General features: G+C 45.0%; 1 protein-coding gene and 1 pseudogene across 2 annotated transcripts in view; both read left to right on the forward strand.

Annotated features, from left to right (window-relative positions):
• Positions 1 to 19,963, forward strand: part of LOC311590233 (uncharacterized protein) — a gene marked incomplete at its 5' end in the record, with an annotated part of 618,389 nt that overhangs the window by 285,149 nt on the left and 313,277 nt on the right. The window lies entirely within an intron of this gene.
• On the forward strand, positions 6,150 to 10,750 carry LOC311590187 (cytochrome c oxidase subunit 4 isoform 1, mitochondrial-like; annotated as a pseudogene). The gene is made up of 2 exons: positions 6,150 to 6,194; positions 10,032 to 10,750. The product of its transcript is annotated as a cytochrome c oxidase subunit 4 isoform 1, mitochondrial-like (transcript).

The raw sequence follows: 19,963 nt of genomic DNA on the forward strand, positions 1-19,963 counted from the left end.
GTCAGGGCACCCTAGGCAGGTTGAATGTAGAAATGGTTTATAGCCAGATGCCCCACCGAGACACCCCTATGGCGTTCACTTAGTGTATGAGTTATGGCCAAAGTGAGGATTAAATATAGATTGTAGTCAAACCAAAATCCGTCTCATCTAGGAGCTTTCATTTATAGAAGAGAGGGCACAGAGAAGTTCTCTGACTTGCCCCAGGTCACACAGCATGCCATCTTCTGCGAGTCCTGTGCCCTCATGCAGAGAGGCCGCTCGCCGAGGCCTGGCAATCCTGGCATGATCCACAGAACCTGGAACCCATGTGAAACCCACACAGAATCAATCTCTCAGAGAACCAGGAGCCTGCTGGAACTCCCCCAAAGATATGCTTGGAGATAAAAAGTTCTTTGCTTCTCCCCTACCACCTCCCCAAAATCTCATGATCTTCATTACACAGGCTACTTAATATAAAGAACCAAATTGAGCAGGATGGGGGCGCGTCTTCAGTTCTCCCCCGGTTGCTTTTTGTGCAGGTGGATTGCTCAGGAGTGGCCTCTCGAGAGCCCATCTGGTGGTTGCTATTGATGTTTAGGATTCGTCTCTCAGCGTAACCACACACCAGACAATGAGCAATTGAACTTGATGTTTGCCTTTTAAAAAGGTGTAATCTCCTCCTGAAGTGTGGGATGTTTCACAGGAGTTTTTTTTTTTTCTAATTTATCTGTCATCAACACGATGTGGGCTAGGCTCCAAGCCCGACTGCAGTGTCTCTTTATCACTGTCGTTTGATGAACACCTGTTTCCACCATAGAAACATATCTGCTGAGATGCAGAATTAAAATAATTTCAACAGTGTGGGAATAATTAGGGACCTTTTTTTTTTTTGAAAGGTCCACCTGTTCCAAATATCTCAGTGTATTTACTTCTCTGCAGCCTGTTTCACTGTATATTCTGTATGCTTCTGTGGGAGTATACCCATACATTAGGTATGTATATACTTTCTAACAAGTCTCTGATATTCCAGTTACTAAAACAGATCTTCACTTTCTAGTCAATTGTTTAGAGCAGACTTCTTTTATTCATTGGGTCAAAGGAGGAGGAATTACTCCACAAATTCTTATGGAATGAGAATTTTAAAATGCTGTTATTTATGATTGATTGTACCTTTTGTTACTTGGCTCCATAAAAACAATGATTATGTGACTCTGAAGTTAGTTGCAGTCGACGCTGTTTGTGAAAGGAAAAGATGCAGGGGCTCAGAGAAGAAAGGGTTCTTGGTTGAAGATGGTACATTACAACATTTCAATTAATTGAGGTAATGTGAGAAATTATTTTTGTAAGTACACCGCTTTGTTACTTTGCATTTAAGCCTTTCAAGTGTATTGTCGGGTTCCTCACAAATTATAAGCTGGGTATTTGGCAACTTCAAAGTGAGATCCCTCGGGGACTGCAGTCCCCTGCTTTGTGGGGTCTTCCCTCGTGCCCTTCAAGCTGGGTCACGACTCCCATTTGACACCAGTCACACTGGCTTCAGGTTGTACTGAGTGTAACCCCAGATTTATGCAAACACTCAGGGAACCAAGCTCACAGGTTATTGTAGAAGAATATATTACAATCTGTCTTTATTTTCAGAGTGTAAAATCCAAAGCTTTAGTGTTTTTTTCCCCTGACAACCATGCAGAAAGGTAATTCACCAGCTGCCTGGGCGTCTGCTCGAAGTGGCTCATGAGGCATTGCACACGGCGGTAGCTTTTCAGCTGTCGGGGACATTCGGGGCAGTGGTTCTATACACAAGACTAATTACACTAATTACTCCACACCAAAGTGTGAGCTGTAAGCATGTTTTTACAATTAGGATTTAATTCTGTAAAATCCTTTATTGGGTACATTTAGGAACACAGCAGTTTCAGACGTACCATACAATAGGGAGTGGAGTTGTCCAAATTGAATAAATGGAAATTTCAGTTTGGGCAAATAAATTAATAAATGGCAAGTGAAACCTACATTTGTGTCATGAATGCGCACTTCCATGAGGGGAATTTTCCAAGCAGGTGAGTGGATCGAAGCTTCATGGTCACTAAATAATAAGGTTCTTGAGTCACATTGCCTAAGGTCATGTAGCACCGTCACCTACTTTTCTCCTATTCCCAAGGTGGACAGCCATGTGAGCCAGAATGACACGTCTGCCCCATGGTCTGATTCCAGAAACCTGGGAATGTGTTACTTTATGCAACATGTACTTTGGCAGATGTGGGTAAAAGAAGTTAAGATCTGAAGTTTATCTTAGGTTGTCATGACAAGCTGAGTACAGTCACCAAGAGCCCCAAGAAGGGAGAAAGGGGCAGAGGGCCACAGGCTGTGGTGGACAATGCCAGAAAGGCTCAGATGACCATCTCTGGCTTTGCCGGCACTGAAAAATGACCCAGTCAACTAGGGAAACCGTCCAGGGAAGTGAGGGCACTGGATGTCATCAGGGTAGCACTGTGATTTTTGCCTTCCTGTGGTTTCAGCCCCTGGAGAAAGAAAGCTGGTGCCCCTCCACATTTCTGTTGCTTTCTGTCTCCCATGTTGGTACAGCAATGTTGGGAGCCACCAGTTTTCTGTTGGCTTCTCAGCACCTCATACTATACATCTGTAAAGTGATAATAGCATTTGCTTCTTCCAGCTGTTTTGGGTTTTGGTTTTTGATTTTTGGTTTTGTTTTTTGCATTTTTTGTTTTTTTTTGTTTTGTTTTGTTTTGTTTTGGTAAGAAGTAATAAGATAATATATAATGTAGGTGGCAGTTTTAAAATGATCAAACTATCAAAAAAAAAGTATTTTCTCTAAAATCAGCAGAACTATTTCTCCCATAACCAAGAAGGCCCTGGGTGGCTATAAGACTCTAGCCTTTGAGTCAATTAGTAGCTAAAGTCCTGTCAATTAGTAGCTAAAGACTGAGGAAGATGGAGTGTGTCCAGCATCATTGAAAAGCATGTGTTAGGATGTCTGCATCAGCCAGGTGATGGGCTCCAGAGTAAGACCTGGACAAGAGAGAAGCCCATGAACACAATGGCTGTCACCAAGGCACTAGGTAGGAAATGATTTCCATAAATCTGGAGAAAGCAGAAACATTAGGACTCATTAGAGACAAAACTAGGTTTTTCTAAAAGGATATATGTTAAGATTTTGTTCAGAGCATTAAGAGCTAAATAACTTTAATTGGAAAAAATGAAAAGTGACTGAACTGTATAACAGAAAATAAGTAAGTAAAATATGACTTCACAACAGGATTAAATACAATAACTGAAAATGTTTGAGACATAACCACTGAGGAAGACAGATGCGATACTTGGAGCATTATAAGAGCAGTGAAGCCCCTTGGCAGGTGACCTTGTGGGCACACAGAGGAAGGGGAGGCAGGCTATCTCGATGGGACCTTATAGGCTGAGGTCAGAAGTTGGGGGATCAGGACAGATGCTGGGACTCACTGCTGGACTTCAGGTGGAGCACTGAGAGTGGTGTGGAAGAATAGGGGGGGTAGAAGGACCCAGAGGGTTCAGGAGCCCCGTAAGGAGACCATCAAGGCCAGAGGATCTAGACCTGGGGGTCCTTCACAAACTGTTGCACCAACCAAGGACAATGCACCCAGTAAACTTAGACCCCCTGTTCAGATCTAGCCATTGAACAGCTCATTCTCCACAGTTGTGGAAAAAGTGGAGACTGCCTCTGACATGAACCTGGTGCCCCTGATTTAATCACTTCCCCTTGGTGGGGAGGCCCAGTGGCACACAGAGGAAGGGGAAGCAGGCTATCTGGATGAGACCTGATAGGCTGTGGTCATATGGTAGGGGAGGTGGGCCCCTTCTGTCAGAGGTCTAGTAAGAGGAATGGGGCAGAAGAGTGAGGAAGGGTGGGAATGGGAAGATAAGAGTGAGGGGATAACAATTGGGATGTAACGTGAATAAAAAAAAATTTTTTTAAAGATCAATCAGAGACAAGGGTCCAGAAGAAGTGAGCTTTATAAAGCATGCTCTGGTGACTGTGGTGCCTCTTGCCAGTCTCTCCGCTTTAATATTTTAAGTTGCACATCATTCCACTTTTATAATTTTCCTCAAGTAGCACACACAAGGACTTGTACTGGTAGTATTTCCCTAACTGGCAGGTTTATTCAGTGTCACCATTTCCTTCATTGGTGGCTTTCCTCCTCTCACATCCGACTTAACACACTGGCCTTAGCGGCTGTGCTGCTGTGTCTTTATTGTCAACTTGACATAACTTGAGAAGAGGGGCTCTCAATTGCAGGACTGTCCAGATCAGATTGGCCTGTGGGATGCCTAGTAGGAACAGCCATTAACTGAGGATTCACATGGGAGGGCTCAGCCTACTGAGGGAGGCCTCCTCTCTAGGCAGGCAAACCTGGTTTTTATAAGAAAAGCTAGTGAACAAGGCAAAGAGCAAGCCAGTAAACAGTGTCCCTCCATGGCCTCCACTCCTGCCATGAATTCCCTCAATGACAGACTGTGACATGGAAATAGAAGCTGAAATAAAGTCTTTCCTCCCTTTTGCCTTTGGTCATGGTGTTTACCACAGGAACAGAAGAAAAACTAGGCTATAGGTTAGTTGCTTTATCCTTAGCATTCCCTGGGCAGTGTGAGAAATGCAAGTAACTAAAATCTAGGAATGTTTGTTTTTGGTTTTGTTTTTTGTTTTTAATTTATAAACTAGAAGGTAAGAAATACAAATGAATATTATGCCCAGGCCCACCATAAGCAGACAAGACTACAAGACTACGGCAGAGAGGGAAAGGGTTTGATGCCTCATAGAAGAGGTGGGACATGAACAGGGGGACAGGAAGCACGCGGGGACCCAGGGACAGAGAGATCGGTCATGGACACAGGCACATGTTGAAGAGAGTGAGCATTCCCCGGGGGGTTGAATGGAACACGGAGGTGGAAATCCCAGAAGTTAGGACAAAGATGGAAACACAGAGCCAGGGGGAAGGCTGAAGGCCTGTTTATGCAGTGCCTGCCATGCTTTGCAGATGAATCGGGGTTGTGTTGACACAATCAGTTAGAGGCACACCTTAGAAGAGCGTTTGACTCCAGCTAAGGACTGAGTGCTTGTCTTCACACTGATGTTTTGGGGTGTTGACATAGCCGCAGGACAGATGTAGTCTTTGCTGACGCTTACTGTGCTATCGGTTTGGAAAGTTTGTCTTAGCTAGCATGCTCCTTGGCCCAGCCAGATCCCTAAGCTGGAGTTCAATTCAGGACTGTTCACCCTGAGTCAAGTTCAGGACCTGAGACAGCGCTCTGGTGCTACCTGTCTGGCTCCCCAAGCCTGTTTAGCTTGTGTTTGGGATGAATGTTGTCTCCTCCAAAACCACAGCTCTCTCTTGGGGTGAGAGCTCATTCTTTCTGTCTCTTCTATGAGGAAAAAGGGTGACCCTGAAGGTGATTTTGTGACTGATGTTGTTTAGCTGGCTTTTTTGACAATGGGGATTGAGCCCCATAGCCTCCATGTGAAAACAAGAGCTTCTCCACTGACCCATAGCACCAGCACTCACCTTTGTACTTTCTATTCTGAGACATTGTCTTTTTATAATTTTCTAAGTGACTTTGAACTCACTCTGAGGGCAAACCTTTAGCTTAGGGTATTTCACCTCAGGCCCCTATATAAGCTAGTGTGGCACACTGTGCTGTGCCATAAAGTCTTTAAAAATAATTGTTTGAGAGTCTACTTGTTTGTGCCAGTTCATGTACTGCCAGTGCCTGCACAGTGTTTCGGTTGAAATTTTTGTCACCTTCAGACCTCATCGCCTGAGGTATTTAGCAGGACCACAACAGTGTTCTGGATCCTCCAGCGCTGTCTACCATTTTGCCAATCTCTGGTATACTCTCAGATTGAATGTGCAACTCTTAGGCATGCTCGGTTATGTGTGCTTTAAGATGCGATTCTTTCTAAGGTGCACATATATGTGTCTGGACCCAGCAGAAAGCAATCCTCATCTGAAGCACTTTCTCTCCCCTTGGCTTGTAGTCTTCTCGGTCTCTGCAGCTCTCTGATCTCCCAGCAGCTCACTCCCCCTTCTCTTGGACTGCCTTTAGCTGCGTGTCATTAGTGGCGCTCTCTGGATTCGCTCCAAATTGGCAATCTTTTTTATATAGAAAGAGCCAAAAATTGCATGCGGTTCTTGAACTGGAGCTTTAGGAGCGCGGTGAATAACGAGGTAATTATTCCCCACATGAGCTTTCATGACACCCAAATGGACTCCCAGGCATTTGCTACCCCCACCCCCTTTTATCAAAAAACATGATATTCACGAAGACATATCTTTTACTGGGGAAAATTTAACAAGGAAAAATTTTGCTAAGTAACAAATTAGGAGATGCCAAAATACAAGCAAATATATATATATATATATAGACAGCCCTTTGTTTTAGAAAGTATTATACTTGGTAGAAATTTCAAGCTCCAATTGGGTATTTTGAGTTTGATCAAGTCGTTGTAGAAGGGAAACTTTCAAGATCCAGGGTGGTTGGCGTTGGGAAGACACCACACTAATTCTACAACTGAGCAGAGAGTACCAGAAACGCCACAGATCGCCAAGGAAACTGCCATCAGCGTTGCTTATCCCCGCAGACACGGGATGGCTGCCGAGCATGACCCCACGTGTGTTCTCTTGGCACATGCTGTGTTCCCGCTTCTTTTGAGTTTCCTCACTTCGGGGCCTTTGCGTGGCACCAGAAGGGTATTCTGACACCCCTGTGAAAGGAGGGCCATTACTGGTCTTTAAATAATCAGCCTTTCCCATCTAAGAACTGGGTCTTGCCTCACAATGCAAGTGGCCCCTGAGTCATTACCAAAGGCCCAAATATTTGCTGTTTGCTTTGCTATTGTTTCTTCTTGTCTTTCAAAAGGAAACACCCCTGAATGGAGGGACTCTGTTTGGCTCCCTTAGTGCAGACCCCTCCCCCAACCTGTGTGATAGACCAGGGCACTTAATATCTAAGGGAACGGATGACCTCACTCTGGCTAGTGTGACTCTGAACTACAACACGAGAGTCAAAAATTTTTTAAAGAATGGTATTCAAAATGCAGAGTTCATTTTGATAACATCTGAAATATATATCAAAACAGCATAAATACAAGTCAACATGGCAAAAGCTAGCACAAATGTTAATACTTATTACAATAAATCTAAAAAATTGAGTGTCAGGTCTTTCAGATTGAGCCTCAAAATACAATCAAGCTTCCGGTTGTTTATAAGACATACACCTAAAATAGAACAATACAGAAAAAGTACATGTAGCGGAAGGGGAAATAAAAATAGGCAAAATGCAAAACTGCGAATAACGGTGTCTGAGTAAAAACGAAAAGCCACATATTTCACATTGTCAGTGTGTTCATCCCACAACGCAGCTGGAACCTCCGCACCTCACGGGCAACTACATATATAAATCGAAATGCATAAATCAAAGGGCTTTACGTCCTAGATTTTTAAAAACTAGTCATGGTAGGTTTTCTTATACCTTTGAGACTTTGATGAGACAGAACCACAGAGGCACTGAACATTATGAATGACAGCCTGGTTGAACCGCGGGGGACTGCACCCACCTTCAGGGTTGGTATTCAAGGGATGCTATCAGGGTGGTGGTGTGTCTCAGTGGAGAGAGCACTTGCCAAGCTAGCCCGAGGGCCAGAGTTAGCATCCCCAGATCTGGTATAAAACATTGGCCTGGTGTGGCAGCCTGCATCCATGCAAGTGCCTGCACAGTGGAAACCAGAGGAAGCTGGCTAGAGAGACAGCCTGTTTCAGGAAGTAACACAAGAGGATTGATGAGGCTCCCCAGCCACCCAGCACACGCACGCACACACACCCCTCCACATGCGTATGAACATGAACATACTCGTGCATACGCACAACAAAGCAAAGTTAAGAAAGTCACTCATGTCTAGGCTACAAGAAAGCTTAAAGCCAAAAAAGCACCATTGTTACTCTTTGACAATGATGCGATGAAACTAGAAATGTAAAATAATCAAATCACAAGATAAGGCACTGTTGAAAAATGGTTATCAAAGAACTGAAAGTCTAAGTGATTATTAAATCAATATGCACCAAAAGGTACAGGTTATGGTTATTAATTTACACAGGAAAATTCATAAGTTTAGCTAATGTTATTTTTAAGGATGGAAGAAATAATAAACCAAACATTTGCATGAAAAATTATATTTTTATTCAAAACGTTATTGCACATGTTTATTGGGTGCACTGTGGTAATTTGATATGTGTATTCAGTGTGTGAATCCAATCGGGGTAATTAGCATTTCCATCTCATTAAATGGCTAAAAACATCCAAACAAGCATGAAATAGACAAAGATATTAATGAACAACAAAGCAGGAACTATTGAAATAAAAAGCAGAAAATGATGGTATTTAAATCTTGGAGTCTGTCTTTTCAATAGGCCAATAAATTAAACAAACTTTAGTCTGTGTGGATTGGGAAAAATAAACGATAAATCACAAGCAGATATAACAGTGGAAAAAGAGATGATAATTGTAAAAAGTATTTTATAAATTAAAATTATATGGTATATAGCTCTATATTATTAAAAAGTAAAACTTTAATGAAGACACTGTTTTTTAGGGAAAGTGTAAGTAAGAGCAAATGTTTGGCTGAGGTTGGACTCTCCAGGCTTATGAGTAAGATTTTGGTTTCAGTTCTTCTAATAACTTTTAAATCTTCTTCCATGGTTTTAAAGATGTATTTGTTATTATTGTGTGGGTGGGTGGCATGTGTGTGTGGGGCGCTGAGGACATCTCTGTGGGGCCATCTCTCTCCTTTCACCTCCCTCTGGTTCCCAGGCCCTGAGCGTACTTCATCAGGCTAACCCAGCAAGCAAGTTCCCGTGAGCATCTAGCCAGACCTGCATCGCTTCCCCCCAAATTCTCAACCACAATTTAAAAGACTTCTTTTTTTTTTTTTAAATACTGTTTTATCTATGTTTCTCTAGTTACAAAGGTAACGAAGATTTCAGAATTTGTTTCTTGGCCATTTTGTATGGCTGATAAAGGTTTTAGAATTCATTTATTGGCCATTTTATATGGCCAATAACCCCTCCGTCCCTCACTCATCTTTTTTCCAAGCCGTGTTGTGTGTATCAATAATTACTTAGCCTTATGTCTACATTTACCTTAGTTTAAAACATACTTTAATTATTTCATTGTACCTTTAGTCAGATAGATAGCTTTAATGTTGATATGTAAAACATGCAAATGTTACACACACACACACACACACACACACACACACACACACTGACATCTTTGAATACTATAGGACTAGACAGAAATGTACCTGCATTTTACAGTACTGGAACATTTTCCTATTCAAGATTTATGTCCTAACACATCTGGAATTTGCTTTTGTATGTAGTATTGGGGGGGGGGGAGTTAAATTTTAGTTTTTTGTTCTTTCATATTTGCTAACTCCAAAGCCATTTCTAGAACACTCTATTATTAAACTATTTGGAACCTTGTCCCATCAGTACCCTAATCCTTAAATATATTCAATGTTCCTTGAGTCGAAATATCATATACTCTTTCAACTATTATTGCTAGGTGGTAATATTATTTAATAAAACAAACTCATCTACTTCACCTAAAATGTTTCACTGTTGTTATCTAGTCATCATTTTAGAAAAAGTCACAATAAATTTAAATGAGTTTTATTAATTTTCAGAATAATTTAGTTATTTTAAATCATACAATCCAGTAACCTTTTATTACTACCTCAGTCGTTTTTATTTCCACTAATATAATTTTACAGAAAATAAACAAACCATGTGATCTAAGAATGCCAAAATAAATCATATATTTAAAAATACCTTTCTGCTGTGTGGTGGGGGCACGCCTTTAATCCCAGCACTCAGGAAACAGAGGCAGGAGGATCTCTGAGTTTGAGGCCAGTCTTATCTACAGAGTGAGTTCCAGGATAGCCAGGGTTACACAGAGAGACCCTGTCTCAAACAAACAAACAATAAGAATAATACTGGCTCTTCCAGTGTGGCCGTACTCTTCTGGCTGCAAGCAGTCGGGGTGAAGAGAGTCGGGGCTATTGCCAGGGTAGTTGCGGCTATTGCCGGGACAGTCGCGGCTGTGGCCAGGGCAGCGGTGGCAGAACGTTGGCTACCAGGGCACTTAGCCTAACTGGCAAGAGAGCCATTTCCACTTCCGTGTGTGTTCAAGCACATGGGAGTGTTGTGACGAGTGAAGACTGTGCTCCCCCTACTTATGTCGATCGGCGTGACTAGCCGTTGCCTGTTGTGGCCCATGTCAAGATGCTGTCTGCCAGGCAGAAGGCCCTGAAGGAGAAGGAGCAGCCCGACTGGAGGGAGCAGCCTGTCCAGGGATGAGGAAGTCCAGTTGTGCCGCAGCAAGCCAGTTTAATGAGAGCTTCAATGAGACAAACATGAGCACCACACGAGCACCAGTGAGTGGAAGGCAGCTGTGGGCGTGGCCATGTTCTTCATCAGCTTCACTGCTCTCATTTTGATCTGGGAGAAGAGCCATGTGTATGGCCCCATCCCTCATACCTTTGATCGTGACTGGGTGGCCATGCAGACTAAGCCGATGCTGGACTATGAAGGCCAATCCTATTCATGGCTTCTCTGCCAAGTGGGGCTTCAACAAGAACGGGTCGAAGAAGCGAGACCCACTGCTTGCCAGCTCTCTCCCCTCACTCCCAGCATGCTGGAAGCCACTGTTCAACGGTCCATGCTAATAAATAACCAGTTTATGTGAAATAAAAAAAAGGATACCTTTCTTCTTACTTATTTTCTCATTCTTAAAATATTGTATCAAACAAGGCAGAAGTATACATATGACTATATAACTATCATTATCTGGCAAAATAAAATACACACATCTTACAAAATGACAAAAATTTCCTCTAACATTAAATTATTTAACATGGAACGACTTGCCGTTCCTGACCCAGGGCAATCAATATGAAAACTGTAATTCGGTTAATATATTGGGGCAGGGTAGTTGTGTACACACGTTGGGGTGGAGTAGTTGCATGCATATTTTGGGGCGGGCTGGTTATCCACATCATGTGGTGGGGGATAGAAGCAGGAAGGTGATGAAATAAAATCGAGCATAGAGTTAAGAATACTTGGCATAAAAAATGAAGAGCAGCTCCTGCGCGCGCCCTCCTTTGTGAACAACCCACTTGGGCTCTGAACAGAGCTTGGATGAGTTCTCTGGCCCTGTTGTCAGTTCTCCTTTAACACTCTGTGAGAGCAGAGCTTTGGGCATTGGTAGTTTCTGATGAACCAAAGAGATCTCTATGCCAGGATGCTATTTCCATGGAAGCCTTGGTGTTCTCTAAATAGAGTGTCTCTTACTTCAGGAGTGGACCAAAGCAGTGGTCCACTCCGTATCTGGATAGATACAGAGTCTACGGACAGTCTGAAGTCCTTCCCTTCACATCAGGGCACAGGTGTAGACTCCACCTTTTGAGACCAACAGCAGTTACAAAGACCAGTGCCAATGGGGTAGATGAAGGAACCACCCATTTATATAATGGTGAAAATGGGCTAAACTGGGTTTTGGATATTTGTTCTATGAGACCCCCACTATGCCATCCATCTTACCCCCTCTCCAAAGCAGGCCTGCATTTGAACAGTCTTATGTGCATGAATACCATTCTTCATTGATACAAAGACAAGGTGGTTTGTCTACTAGGTTTTAGTAAGTGAAGTACGTATTTGTCTTGTTTCTTAATTTCCATAGGAGCCCTAGAAATTTGGCTAGAGAAAAGCACCTCAAACTTAAGCACACACCTCAGCAGGGCATCTTGAGGTGGAGCCATTACCTTGCTGGCAACTGCCGGATGAGGCTGTGATTTCACAACCCACACTTTCGGTAGCAAGCGGCCATGGACCACCGCCAGACAGAAACATAGGCTGTAGAACTGAGCACATCTAAAATTGCTCACTGTGAGGAGCAAGGATGGAAGAGGAGTGCCTGCTGAACTTCTGGGGTGGAAGGCGGGAGAAGGGTGGGAAAATGTTGGTCCACCGTGGACCACCCATGTGGCAGCGGTCATGTGTGACAGTACTGGACACGCAAAGCACCTCATATCCCATAACGCTGTAGCTATGCAGCACGACGCACCGCTCCCTTGTTTGTGGTGATAGTATAAACAGAAGTACCCAGAATCTAGTCACGGAGAAGTCAAGCACATATAATTATGTGCAGTGCATAATGCTTGATAATGATGATGATTGATAAATGACTATGTTCCTGGTTCGTGTATTTACTATACTGTATTTTTATCATTATTTCAGAATGTTGTTGTAGTCTTCCTACTTCTGTAGAAAAAGTTTGCTGAAAAACAGCCTGTGAGTTATGGCCGCGTACATCCTGAACATGTCTGTCCATCCACACAGCTAAATTTTGCTGTCTTTCCTTGCCACTGCATTCTGGGAATTAGTCCCTTCTCTCTCCTATAAACTGAGAGTTCGTGGACTTTCTCTTGTCTGAGCTCTTAGGGCCTGAGGTGGTAGGACAAGGCTGATAGAAGACCTTCTGGGATTGTTGGGTGGTGACAAATGCCTGATCCAGGGGTCACCCCAACATTGCCCGAGGCATGTTTCACCCCGCAGCAACCTGTTCTCACAGTGGAGGCCAGGGACTCCTACTTAGTCTGCTCATTTCTCCTCCAACAGCTCTTGAAGAGTTTGTGTTGACTCCTCAGCTCCCAGCCACTCCTGCCGTCCATGTCTTCTCTGCTAGTTGCCTGGTAGGGGTGGGGGTAGAACCTGTGGTTTGTGACAAGTAGGTTTGCACTAGTGTTCTAGTATTCCTGAAATATGTTGGGTGGTTGTGAGTCTAATCCAGTTGGTTGTATGTGACTTTTATATTGTTTTACTACACTGGCAAGTGTTGGGATAGTTTGTTTGTTTGTTTTAATATAACTTCATTTCTTTACCCTATGTGTTGTCCTCTAAACCCTGCTGTGGTTGGGCTGTGAGATGACCCCGCAGACTCGTGTATTTGACTGCCTGGTTCCTGGGTGGTGGTGGAGTTTGGAGAGCTGTGGAGCCCTTAGGTGGAGCACCCTCGTTGGAGCACCCTCACCTGAGGAATGGGTCACTCAGGGGCAGTTTCTGAGCCTGGAGCTCAGCCCTACTGCCTCTTCTCCTCTGCTCCCTGCTTGTTGACTGTGTAGACCGTGTGATCAGCCACCCACGTTCCTACTGCCGTTCATGCCCTTAATAACTACTGGAAACGGAGACAACAGCCCCTCCCTTCCTCATGCTGCCTCCTCTCAGGTGTCTTGCCACAGCAGTGCGGAGGATAACAAATACAGGGTGCCAGCCTCCATCCTTCATAGAGACTATTCGGAGGGGGAGTGAGATTGTGACAGGCTGTGTACTTTAAGTCAATGGTATGTGATAAGGTGTCAGATAAGAGATGATGGAGAGCACGCCAAACTCCAGGAGAACCTGAGCATGCAGTGAGCTCCAGCATCCTTTACAGTGGGCCAGGAATGCATTTTGGTGAGTAAAAACACTTGCCACCAAGCTTAATGACATGAGTGCAATCCTAGGATCCATGTGGTATAAGGAAAGAAGTGACTCCTACGACCTGTCCTCTGACCTCCATGTGTGTACCCACCATGACACATGTGCACTCACATGCTCACACACACACACACACACACACACACACACACACACACACACACACATACACACCAAATAAATACATGTAATTAAAAAACATCAGACCCATCAAGGCTCAGAGATCTATATGGAAGAGGAGGCAGAAAAAATTGTAAGAGCCAGAGACGGTGAATGAGTCCAAGGAAACAGCGTCTTCCAGACACAACAGGACCGATGCCTGTGTGATCTCACGGAGACTGTGGCAGCACGCACAGGACCTGCACAGGTCTAAGCTAGACAGAGTCCCAGAACTGAGAGAGGAAAAAATGGACATGGGTTCCTACCCCTCAGCAAGAGTCTGTCTACAGTTGATAGCCTTTGGCAAAGGAAAAGTCAGTTTTCTCCAATAGAGAGTCACTCTGTACAGCAAGCACACGCCAGGGCGGGCCCTATGCCTAGGAGCAATTGGCCAATACAAAAGGAGAACTATGGGGTTTTGGTGGGTTGTTTTGTTTTGTTTTGGCATTTTTGTTTTTGTTTTTGTTTGTTTTGATTTTTGTTTTTGTGCAGTTTTTAAAATATATTTTATTAATTTAGTCATATTACATCTCAATAGTTATCCCATCCCTTGGATCCTCCCACTTCTTCCTCCCTCTTGCTTTCCCCCTACTCCCCTCCCCTATGACGGTGACTGAGGGGGGCCTCCTCCCCCTGTGTATGCTCATAGGGTATCAAGTCTCTTCTTGGTAGCCTGCTATCCTTCCTCTGAGTGCCACCAGGTCTCCCCATCCAGGCGACGTGGTCAAATATGGGGCACCAGAGTTTGTGTGAAAGTCAGTCCCCACTCTCCACTCAACTGTGGAGAATGTCCTATCCATTGGCTAGATCTGGGTAGGGGTTCGAAGTTTACTGCACGTATTGTCCTTGGCTGATGTCATTGTTTGAGCAGAACCCCTGGGCCCAGATCTGCTAATCATAATGTTCTACTTGTAGGTTTCTAGGACCCTCTGGATCCTTCTATATCACCATTCTCCCATGCTTCTCTCACCTAGAGTCCCAATAGGAAGTCTTCCCCTCTGTCCCACTTTCCTGGTAGGTGAAGACTTTCATGGGACATATCCCTTGCGCTAGTGTCCACATATAAATGAGTATATACCATTTGACTCTTTCTGCTTCTGGGTTAGCTCACTCATTATGATAATTTCTAGTTCGATCCATTTGTCCACAAATTTCTGGAATTCCTTGTTTTTAATAGCTGGGTAGTAAGAAATTAAACATCACCAAGCCAAATAATCCAATTGAGAAATGGGGCATGGAACTAAACAGAGAATTCTCAACAGAGGAATATCGAATGGCTGAGAAACACTTAAAGAAATGCTCACCCTCCTTAATCATCAGGGAAATGCAAATCAAAACAACTCTGAGATTCCATCTTACACCCATCAGAATGGCTAAAATAAAAAACTCAGGTGACACCACATGCTGCCAAGGATGTGGAGAAAGAGGAACACTCCTTCATTGCTGGTGGGAATGCAAACTAGTACAACCACTTTGGAAATATATCTGGTGCTATCTCAGAAAACTGGGAATAAGGCTTCCTCAAGACCCAGCTATTCCACTCCTTGGAATATACCCAGAAGATGCTCCACCACACAGCAAGAACATTTGCTCAACCATGTTCAAATCAGCCTTATTCATAATAGCCTGAACATGGAAACAGCCTAAATATCCCTCAGTTGTGCATTTTTTTTTTTACCTTTTATTGGTTCTTTGTGAATTTCACATCATGCACCCCAATCTGACACATCTCCCCATCCCTCCATATCAGCCCTCTGCCACCACAACCCCCCCAAAGAAAGCAAAAGATAAACATAAAAATAACAATAAAATAAATATATAATTTTAAAATATTTGTCCTGGAAGCTGCAGTACGTCCTTTTGCCCAAACAGCTCTACTTGCAAATGTTTGTTGCAATGAGACATTGGTGTGGTTTGAGGCCTCTGGTTTCTGATATATCATCAATATTGGATCCTCACCACACATCCTTTCAGATAGCCTGTTGTTGTTCTGTGTTCTGGAGATCCTGCAGCTTTGGATGTGTAGGGACCAGCTCTTTCACACACTCCAGCAGGTCGTAGATGGGATAGGTATTGGGGTTGAGCCAACTCAAAGCCCTGGATCCAAGTCTGAGTGGAAACTGAGTTAGTCAGCTCACCTGCTCTTCTGTGCTCACCTAACCAGGGCCAGCTCTGCCCACATGAGGGGTAGGGACAGCTCTCCTGCTTGTGGCAGCTGGCAAGGGAGGGGTGGGTCTGGCTATCCCCGGCTTACACCATTGGGGCTGGCTTACCTGTGCTCATGCTACTAGAGCCAGCTCTACTGTCCCACCCAGGGGAGGTGCAGGGCCCACTCTCCCAAGTGCTGTAGCCAGTGAGAGGCAGGGACAGGTCTTCCACTCTCTTACCCGCGGGGCTGCTCTCCCATGTTGCTTAGTTCTCCCAAGTGCATCAAGATGGCCCCACGAGGCAGCCTAGACTGGAGACATCCTCCTGGCCTTTGGTGGTAACATGGACCACTGACATTGACATAGAATGCTGCTGTTTGAGGGCCACAGACGCAGGAGTGGCCCTCTGTGGCAGCATGGGCCAGGACCTCGCCATGGCCTCAGGTGGCAGAGGAGGGGACTCATACTAGGGTGATCCTCACTACCATCGCCTCTCCAGTTCCATCTCACTTTATAGCGCACAAACCACTCTGCTTCTCTGTATCTACCAGCTCTCTACCCACTGTGCAGCGCCCGGTACGCCTCTGCGGGTCAACAGTGTGGTGGGTACGTGTTCCTCTGTCTGTCCGTCTGTCTGTCTCTCTTTGAAAGAGAGAAATACAAAGTTGGATGGGTGGGGAGGTGGGGAGAATCTGGTAGAAGTTGAGGAAGGACAGAAACATACTCAAAATGTATTACATGGAGAAAAGTTTAAAATAACAAAGGAGATCTTTATCATATTTCAGGTTTGTTCAGGACTCATGTTTATTGAGTCTCTGGTGCCGACCTCATTCTGGATACTACGTCATCTCTTTAATCCTCACTAATACCTTGGGACAAGGATCCACCCTCCTTCCCAACATGTGCTACAGTCAAAGTCAAAAGAAGGCAGTGTGTGTGGAGTGGGGGACAGGCAGGGCGTGGCTGTCCTGCAGGCCACCAGGCGCTTTCATCAATGACACCCCATTTCCGACTCCTGGCAACTACATGAAATGAACATCCTTCCCCTGTTTGTTCTCCCCTGCCCCGCCCCCCATTTGTTCTTAATGAGAAAATGGAATCTTGAAGCTGCCCGGTGAACCTGTTGCAGCTGACACAGTTTGCGAAGGCTGACATCTAGGCCTGCTTCACCGCCCCTGACCGTCCCCCTGCACACGCACACACCTATGACCCTCGGCACACCTCTGCCCACTTTTGGAGAGGCACACACTACAATTTATGGTCTGTGTGCACCGGCTGCCACACTCAGACACAGGCATCAGCGGCATGAGTCACCATGGGTACTGTCAGCCCTGTTGCCTTATTTCTCAGAAACCTGGGTGTGGAGACTTCTGTCACCCAGGGTATAGAATAAGGAGTCCACTGTGGTGGTGCTGTGTGGCCCGTGGCCCATCTCAGGCCGTGCGCATGTACTGTACCTGTGTGTAGCATCCAGTAAGACCGCTAAGCACAGAGGTGTGTTCTTATCTTCTCCAGCTGGCTCTTAGCTCCTTTAACCTAGGGGTGATTATGGCTGCTTCCCTTCAATTGTGAGACTCTGGGAAGAAGAGGGCTCATCTCAGTGCCCTGTTTGATAGATCCAAAAGGAAATTCACAAAAGAATAAAAATTGAGGGAGCATTATCACCTCATGCCTCCTTGGGAGCAGCAGTGAATCCTTAGCACAGCTTGACTCTCTGGCCCTCTCACATGCTCTCTGATTTTTCTCCAAGGGGCAGAGATGAGATCTTGATGACACCCAGCTGCCCTACTCAGAGCGCTTTCCTGGGTCATGGCTGAGCTAATCTGGGGGGAGTAGATCAAAAGTAAAAAGAAGTGTTTAGAGTAAGCTGTGACTTTGGAGTTTCAACAGAGTGTGTGTGTGTGTGTGTGTGTGTGTGTGTGTGTGTGTGTGTATGTGTGTGTGTACACTCATCTGTGTGCATATGTGCATGCATGCTATATATGGAGGTTGTTTTGATAGCTACTCTGAGTGTTCAGCGCACACACACACACACACACACACACACACACACACACACCCCTTATGGGTGCCTGTGAGGGAAGTGACATTGAATGCAGTTGCTGCAAGTAGGGCAGCTCCTGAGGTATGACAGTGCACTCTGTGTAGAATCAAATTAGAGTGGGAGCAGGCAGAGAGAACAGGAGCAACAGTACACATGAAGATCATGTGTGTTTATAGGAAAGTAGACCAGAACAGTTTAGGAGACAAAGGAGACCGACAGGAAGGAGAGGAGAGAAAGAGGAGGCACATGGATGGATATGGATGCCATACAGTACACACTTGCACCGAAATTTCCCAGTGTTACACAGTGCCGCATATAATAAATATACACAGCAAACATTTAAAAACAGAATGGTTGCTGGTGGAAAGTGTAGGGGAAGAAACTCAAGCAAAATAAAAGTGGTAGTGACTTCCAAAACGGAGAAGGGAGGTACATGTGTGCACACATACATGCGTGTGCGCACACATGCACACACACATACACACACATGAAGAGAGAGAGAGATAGAGAGACTGAGAGACAAAGACATAGATCAGACAGACAGACGGGCAGACAGAGACAGAGAGACAGACACAGAGAGAGGCAGAGATAGAGGCAGAAGCAGGGGAAGAGTGGACAGGGTGCCAGTCAGTTCTTGCAACTCTGTGAAAGGGACCCCCACATTAGGGTCCTAACAAATGAGGCTTATCTTAGGAACCTGGCTCCCCTGACTTTCTGCAAACACTCTGCACAGTTAGGCATTTAGAGTACAGGACGGTGTTATCGAGGCAGCAGGACAGGAAACCCTGGGCCAGGAGCACAGTCCTCTGGGTCCACAACATGTGCTGATAATAGCTAGTGACTTCCATGACGATGTTCTCCATGGATCTGAGACGTGTGGAATATATATGCGCAGAGTATATGACTGCCAAGAGAGATGAAACAATCCCAGCACTGGGGTGCTGAGGTAGGCGGAGCCCTGTGAGTTCAAGACCAGCCTGGTCTTCATTCATAGTTAGCCCTTGGGACAGCAAAAGCTACATAGTGAACTCTTGAGGAAGGAAGGAAGGAAGGAAGGAAGGAAGGAAGGAAGGAAGGAAGGAAGGAAGGAAGGAAGGAGGGAGGGAGGGAGGGAGGGAGGGAGGGAGAAAGGCCGTGTTTCTTCGGGTTAAGAAGATGCATTTCCAGCTTGAAGCACATTGGGAGCCTATTATGACATCGTGTTTTGGATGATCAAATCTGCATTTGTACAGACATGCACACTAATCTCTGCTTCCTGTTTTAGGGTAGCACTTCGGGTAACACTTCTCACAAGAACCTTTGAAGATTTGACTTCCCAGCCTCTAAGTTAGCTTAGGGCATCTGGTGAACTTCAGAAACAGAACAAAAGTGGTGTCTAGTTCGCCTCTTCTCTTCCTCCCCTTCACGGCACTCAGCAGTTGCCCAGAAGGTAGCTGAGGTGTTGCTTTGGTTCTGGAATGGGGTCTGTTAAAATGTGGGTCTGTTTCTTTAGGCCAGAGTCCCATAGCTTGAGTCAGGCCACACCACCCAGCTGCTCCCCCTGGGAGAGAGGTGTGGACCTGTCTTAGATGTGGCTCAGCATCAGCTCCTCATTTATGGCTCTACCTGGTACCTGACTCCTTCAAGGTCATTGTCACATACACTGTGCTGAAGGGAATCATGTGATGTGATACTTCCTGGCACCCCTAAATGGTTCTAAGAAGCCAGCCCTTGCCTTTGTTCTGGGGGTCGCTCAGGCGCCTCCTGGGAGTTTTCTCAGAGAGCTGTTTTGAAGACTGCAATCTGAACGCACTTCCCTGGCCTCTGCCTCTTATTCCTCCAGGCTTTAACAGAAGGAACCTCCTTCGCTTTAGCACTCTCCCTCCCAGCTCAAGGCCCAATCATGCCTGTGAAGTCCTTACATTCTAATAAGCCTAGTACTGAAGGGCACTGTGAATTGTGGCCAGTCGCTTTTCCAGATAAACCATGCTTATATATATATATATATAAGGGATAAAGTGCTAAACATCCTGGCCAGCGCCTCACTAACATATAGCTTGTGACATACTTTGTTG

Source organism: Acomys minous (genome assembly GCF_964271855.1).
Source record: "Acomys minous genome assembly, chromosome: 19".
Lineage (NCBI taxonomy): Eukaryota > Metazoa > Chordata > Mammalia > Rodentia > Muridae > Acomys > Acomys minous.